The sequence below is a fragment of the Rhinolophus sinicus genome, linkage group LG04, assembly GCF_036562045.2.
Source record: "Rhinolophus sinicus isolate RSC01 linkage group LG04, ASM3656204v1, whole genome shotgun sequence".
In the NCBI taxonomy this organism is placed as follows: domain Eukaryota; kingdom Metazoa; phylum Chordata; class Mammalia; order Chiroptera; family Rhinolophidae; genus Rhinolophus; species Rhinolophus sinicus.
This window is the reverse complement of record NC_133754.1, coordinates 178,208,491-178,215,862: the sequence shown is the minus strand read 5'-3', so window position 1 is coordinate 178,215,862 and position 7,372 is coordinate 178,208,491. Positions and strand designations below refer to the sequence as shown.

Genomic DNA, 7,372 nt, shown 5'->3' with positions numbered 1-7,372 from the left:
TGTAGAAAAGAAATTGAACAGGAACAAGAATGGCTGTAAGGAGGCTATTTGGAGGCAGGAGATGAAAAAGGTTTCTGTGAGAAGAGCGGTAGCAGAGACTGATACACCCTCTGTATTTACAAGCCAAGGAAACACCAGAAGTAGGTGAGAGGCCTGGAGCAGATTCTCCCTCAGAGCCTTCCTAAGGAACCAACCCTGCTCACACTTTGATTTTGCACTTCTAGCTTTCAGAAAATACATTTCTGTTGTTTTAAGCCACCAGGTTTGTGGTACTTTGTTACAGCAGCCCTAGGAAACAAATGTAGACTTTCACCTAAAGAGTTAGGTGATCAATTTTTTACATTAAAAGATCACTGTGGCTGCAGTGCAGAGAACGGATGGGGGAGAAGGTGGCAAGTGATGTGGGAACACCCAATACATCATTGGGACGCTACTGAAATAATCTAGGTGGGAAGTGATGGCTTTTGCCAGCGTGCTGGTGGGGGAGATGATAAGAATTGCAAGATTGAAGAGATAGGAGGTAAAGCCATGGAGATCCTTGAAGAAACCAAGCGCATGCTGGTAGGTGCTAGATAGAATGGGAAAAAAATGGACAAACCATTCTGACTGCAGAAACACCTGCTCCTTCATGTTTCCAGCTCTAGACCCTCTGTTCTCACAGCCTAAAGGCCTTTCCTTCTCCACCGCATTTAGTCTAGCTCAGCCTCTCCGTCCCCTCCTGCTGGCTCCTTCTTTATCACCCGGTTCCCAGTCATTCCTCTGACATACATTTGCATTTGTGGTTTCCAAACTGCTTTCACACACATGTTCCTCCCTTTTCTCTTGAGAACAGGTTTTATTTTGTTTCATGTATGAGGAAAGTGAAACTCAGAATGGTGAAGAGATTTTGCCAACAGACCCATTGTGAGTAGGGAGCGGAGCCACGTCTTTGGTGTCTGTATCCCGAAAGTTTCCTCTGCATCACCACAGCTCCGTAGAAACACAGCCCCTGGTCAACACGAGGCTTGAGAGAAGTCCTGTCTCTAGCAATTAAAGTAACGACTACACGCAACATTGATTTTGAGAGCCTGTCAGTCACTGAAACAAAGATGTTAAGGTAGAAAATGTCCACAGTGAAAAGTTACACCCCTGTACCGTCGTTTCTGGCATAAATTCTTGAAGCTTTACTAAAGAGTCAGGAAGTGTTGTTTTGTGTTCAAGAGCATCCTGGTTGGGCCCAGGCTCTGGCCCTTCCACGCTGCATGATCCTGAGAAAATCACCTAACACCATTAATCTCAGTGTTCTCGTCTGTTTAAAGGGTAGTGCTGTTGAAAGCCAGGTCAGAGAGCTGTTTTGAGCAATATACATAAAGTATTGAGCTCAGTGCTGAATACCTAATCAGGGCTCAGTATGTCTTAGGCGTAACTGCTATTACTTGTCTTAATTGCATACTCATTTTCTTTCTTTCTTTATTAAATTTATTGGGGTGACATTGGTTAGTAAAATGATATAGGTTTCCAGCGTACATTTCTATAGTACATCATCTATATATTGCATTGTGAGTTCACCACTCAGAGTGAGATCTCCTTCCATCACCATATATTTGACCCCCTTTTCCCTCTTTTACCACCCCCTCCCCCCTTTCCCTCTGGTAACCACCAAAATCCTACAAAGCACAAATAAATGTTTCTCTTACAAAGTCTCACAAGATCATATGAAGAGTGGTCAAACCATGAAACATATGAAGGCTGTCAGATTTTGCAAAGAAGTACAGACTGATTGCTTTCAAGAGCATCTAAGAACATGTGACAGAAAAGAGAATTTCGGCAGAAAGAAAAGAAAGACGTCATGCAAGTGGTGGAGGACGAGAAGACGAGGTGGCGTGGGGAGGTATTTACTGTCCCCACATGACAGACAGGTGGCCAAGAACCAGAGGTGTTCAACAGTCAGCCTAAGACCACGCAGCCAGAAAACGAACGCGCTGATTCCAAAATGCGTGCTCTTACCGAGGACACCACGCTCCGCTGTTGCTCTGCCGCATCTGTCACTACACCTGGAGCGTTTTATTTGCTTCAAAGTGGTTTCCCCACTAGACTATAACCACCCTCAAGATTAGGAACTGAGAGTCATTTACCTTCGTAATCTCATTATTGGTTCCCAGTGAATATTTAATACAATGGTATTAAATAATTGTGAGAGCATAAATCCCCACTGTCTAGGAGTGTTTTTATAAATATGTTCATATGTGATAGAGCTTTTTGCTAGATTTTAATGAAAGGGTGACCATAAACAGCATGTCAGCATTCGTCTTATTTACCTGATGCAATTAGTTGTTTTGTTTTTTGTTTTGTTTTTATGGGCTTTATTTGCAAGGATAGCAGAGAGATGAACCTCTACCTAATATACCTGAATAAGTATTTATGGGGAACTAAAGGAATATGTATCATCGAGGCCCACATGGGATTCTTTCTGAAAGGAAATCCACTCTAATGTCCCTGCATTTAATGCAGGTTCAACGTTTTTTATTGTTCAACTTGCATTTTGGGATTGCAGAAGAGAAGGCAGAATCATGGACCAATTATAGGAGTCCTAGGGGAGACAGGAATAAATTGAAACTTGTTGAATTGAACATTCTAGGATTTTCTATATGCATTGGCATGTATGTGTAGGCTGAGGGAGAATGTCGACCAAGCCAACAGTTCATTTTCCTGGGACTCTCCTCCCCACCTGAGGACCAGAAGCCACCTTTTGTCCTGTTCTTCCTCATGTACCTGGTCACCGTGGGAGGAAACTGGCTCATCATCCTGGTCATCCGCTGTGACAATCAGCTCCAGACACCATGTAATTTTTCCTCAGTATCTAATCCTTCACTGATGTTTGCTGCACAACAACCTTTCCCCGGATGCTAGTGAACTTTCTGTCAAAGAAGAAGTCCATCTCCTATGCTGAGTGCATGACCCAGGTGTATTTCTTCTTGGCCTTTGCCAGCACAGAAGGTCAGCTCCTGACAGCCCTGGCCACTGACCACCATGTGGCCATCTGTGACCCCTTCCACTATGTTCCTACTGAGTCATCGCTGATGTGTCCTGCTACTGGTTTTCTCCTGCTCCATCTCTCACCTCCATTCTTCCTTACTAGTTTTCCTGAGAAATCAGCTGCTCTTTTGTGACTCCAGTGTTATCAACACTTCCTCTGTGACATCAACCCTCTGCGGAAATCGTCCTGCTTCTCCACGTTTGTCAATGAAATTGTGATAATGACAGAAGGGGTGATACACTTGGTGACTCCCTTTATATGCATTATCATTTCTTACCTACTAATCCTCACTGCTGGTGCTCAAGATCCCCTCAGCTGCTGGGAAGCATAAAGCTTTCTCCACCTGTGGCTCCCACGTCACCATGGGGACCCTGTTTTATGGAAGCATTATTTCCATTTACTTCCGACCCGTCCAGCTACACCATCAATGACCGGGTGGCAAAAGTCTTCTACATAGTTTTGCCCTCCATGCTAAACCCTTTTATCTATAGCCTGAAGAACAAAGACATTAAGTGGGGCCTGAGGAAGCTGATGGGCAAAAGGAAACCCTAGCAGCGCCTCCGAGGCCAGGCCCAGGAGTGAGTCTTCTCCTGTGAGTCTGCGTTTCTGCTGATTCCTGGTATATACAGAGGGTGCCAAAAATATGTATACACATTTTAAGAAAGGAAAACTGTATCAAAATTGTAATACTCAATATATACTGATAACAAAAGATGAATACAAGTCACGACTGACTTCTGCAATTACAAGAGGCGCTCAGAGTGGTTACCACCACTGTTCAGACACTTCTGATTATGGCGAACTACTGCTTGAGCAACGCTGACCAATGCGTCCACTTGTAAACATTTTTTTGGTACCCTAGTATATCAAGCTACTGGAGGCTAGCATACTAAGACAGGGGTTCACAGGAAATCATATGGATGACACGATTAGACTATTGTAGCCAGTCTTATATATTTGTAATAAATATTGTATATTTATACAGTAAATATATAAATATACAATATACATTTCTTTCTATCTTACATATGTGCCCACCAATCAAGGCTCAGAATGACCCAGGGTCTTTGTACCCATTCCTCATTCCCCACCGCCGTTCTCTTTTCCTATTCACTCCCTCCAAGTGAAAACTAAGACTTTTCATTAATTTTTATTGAGCAAATTTCTCCTTGTTCAATAATTCTGAGTTCCCAGTTCCCAGTATCCTTACATATTTTAAGAAACAGCAGCAATCAGTTATTCAATTTGCAGCACTTTCAATGTCTCCGCAGTTACATGTGTGTGCATGCACGTGTGCCCACGCACAGGTACGTATGTTTGTTGTCTTCCCCATAACATTAGAACCTGCCCAACAGCAGGAAAAGTTTCTTGCCCACTGAGCAGAAAATAGATGACATCTGCTCCTTTTTTCGGAATCTTTCTCAGCACAGTGTCCTGGGTCCTGAACACAGCAGATAATCAAGAATTGGCCTTCAAGAGCTATTTGACTTAGCAACTCAGATCCAGCACCCCAGATGATAAGCCATACACAGTAGGAATAAAGTCTACTTCTGTGTCTCTGCCCTGGCTTCCTTCCCTCGGTCCCCCTGACAGCTCTTGGTCCATCCCTTTTCCTGAGCCTTTTTTTGGTTTCATTCACCCTAGAAGTATCTATATTTGCAAAATCATTATCACCTATTGGTCTGCCTATTTTCTAAGGAGAGAAGATCATTTCTCTGTCATGAGGTTGATTCTGAGTTGCTTTTGGAGACAGAACTAGACCCAATATGTGTAAGAATTGGGAAGGTAATTCTTGGCACAGAATAAGGAAGAAATGCAAAAGCAAGAGTTGTTGAAAGTGGCAGCCATTAGAGAAGGGTATTATAAAAACAGTTCTCCTATTAGGCAGGAGTTGAACTAGATAATATTAAGGTCACTTCCATTTCAGAGAAATTGTTTAATATTAAACAGCTTCAGATGCCTGATTTTCAAAACTGACAACACTAATGTTTTGTAGTAAGGTATATGTCCAAAAAGACAGTCTCTAGAAAATGTACTAGCTTTAGATATTTTGTTATCATTTTATTGGGCTATAGGGTTGTCACTCTCTCAATTATCTTGGGAAAATATTGATACTGTGTTAAGAAATGAAAACTCAGAATGTGGTAGAAAATTTGATATTATAAGTGAACATCTAAAAATAGAAAGATTAAATCACTGTTTGGTAGGAACTCTTCTTTCCTAGTCTCAATCTTTCCTTCCACATGAAGAGAGTTTAGTTACTGTAAAGCCTTTCTTCCCCCCACCCCCCACTACTGTTTCTGTTCTAGGAAAGATAAGTGTCTTATCTGACTGATAAATTTCGGAAGCATATGTTTGGCATCGATCTAAGCAAAAATTGCACCAGGCAAAGTTAAACAGACAAGGGAGACTTATTCAAGGCTATTGCAATAGAGAGGCCAAAATTCCGTCTGAACTCAACTCCACTGAAACAAAAGGTAGGGGGGTTTTGAAGCCCTGGGAAATGGTGCGGAGGGGCACAAACTTCCTTGATGATTTTACCTTCCAAAGGGATGGCTCCCAGATCCTTGAGAAAGACATTGCTAAGTTGTAAAACTAGCAAGAGGCTTTTTAAAAATTTTGTACTTTAGAGAGGCAGAAAAAGGATTTACAATTATATGTTTCTAAGAAAAGGGAGGTCAGGGGCTAGAGTCAGAAAGAAGCCTAACGTTTAGTCAAGCTGAGGGAAGGGGTAAGACCGCCCTGGTCCCTGCTTGGCTCAGGCCTCACTCTCCTCTGCTTTTCTATGCCTGGACGTGAGACAGCCTAATTATGACTTTCACTCTCACGACATCCTCCAGTGCCATCTCTATCAATAATAAAGATGGCCCCCATCAGCCTTCCAATTTCCCTATCTCTCATGCCTCCACAAAGCACCCCACAATCATGACTGATCCATACTAGTTACAGAGAGTTTCTTGCTCATTGTGGTTTTAATTTGCATTTCCCTGATGATGAGTAATTGAGGGCATCTTTTCATACATCTGTTGGCCATCAGTATGTCCTCTTTAGAGAAATGTCTGTTGAGGTCCTCTGCCCATTTTTTTTTTTTTAATTTTTAAAAATACATATACAATTTTGAAACTTCTGTGCTGTACATTGCCATAATTTACTTATCACATTTCTATCGTTGAACATTTAGTTTGTTTCTAATTTTTTTCCTATTTTAGATAAGGCTACAATGATTATCTTTATACGTAAAGCTTTTATCAACTTAATTGGATCCTTTCTTCAGGATACATTTCTAGAACTGTTACTAGGGCTGAGAGTATAACCAACAATTGTCACCCCAATAAATTTAATAAAATAAAATTTAAAAAAAAAAAAAAAAAGATTCCTGATACTATTACCAAATTGTCAATAGGATTGTACCAGTTAGTATTCCAATCTCATGTTATCTTAAACTTTGAATTTTTTTCTGAAATGATTCTGTTACTGACAAGTCTTTATGAGAAGTAACACGTATATTAACTTCCTCTCGATATTTTAGAGAAGTGCTTCTTAGTCTTTAAAAATTACCCGGGATCTTGTTAAAATGGAGAACCTGATGCAGTCCACCTGGGGTGGAGCCTAAGACAAGCTCCCAGATTGTTCTCATGATGTTGATCTGATCCCACTGTGTATTCTGAGGCTTGAGGCTTAAGCTGAGGTGGAAAAGGAGGTAGGAGACCTTTCCTGAGTTTTATAAATGAAGCAAGTTTGAAAAATCTTACTTTAAACAAAGGTTCCAAAGAAAGTAATCTCCCCAAATTGTTTTAAATTAGATCAAAAATCAGGAAAATAATACAATTGGGGAAAAAACCTTGACATTAATATCCCTCATGTGAATGCACATATAAATTTACATTATTTACTTATAAACATGTTTTATATATTTATCATTTTAATCTTACAATAATCCTATTTTATAGCATGACTTTTTAAATTTAAAAATTCATTAGTAAATGACATTTCTTGTGTCATTAAGTATTTTTATAGAATGTAATTTCCAGTGCTAGCAGAGTACTCTAGTTCACGGATATGTGAAGATTTATTTAATTAGTTGTTTCTTTATATATTGAATTTCTTTTCAGTTTTGAGTATATGATATAATTTTCCAGCAGCCATTCTTATGTATATATGTTATGTGTATATTTTATTTTTATCTTGGATTGAGTTTCTATAGTAGCATCTCTGGATCAAAATATATTCTTTTTAAAGCTTCTGTAAGTATTACAAACTTACCTTCACTGACATTGGATATAGGATTATGGCTAAAAGGGTGCCAATTTGAATATGGAGTAATAACATCGTAATTGTGGTTTTATTTATTTATTT

General features: G+C 40.1%; 1 pseudogene; it reads left to right on the top strand.

The window, feature by feature from the left end:
• The first annotated feature begins 528 nt into the window (after nt 1-528).
• On the top strand, nt 529-3,568 carry LOC109447137 (olfactory receptor 1L8; annotated as a pseudogene).
• The last annotated feature ends 3,804 nt before the right edge of the window (nt 3,569-7,372 follow it).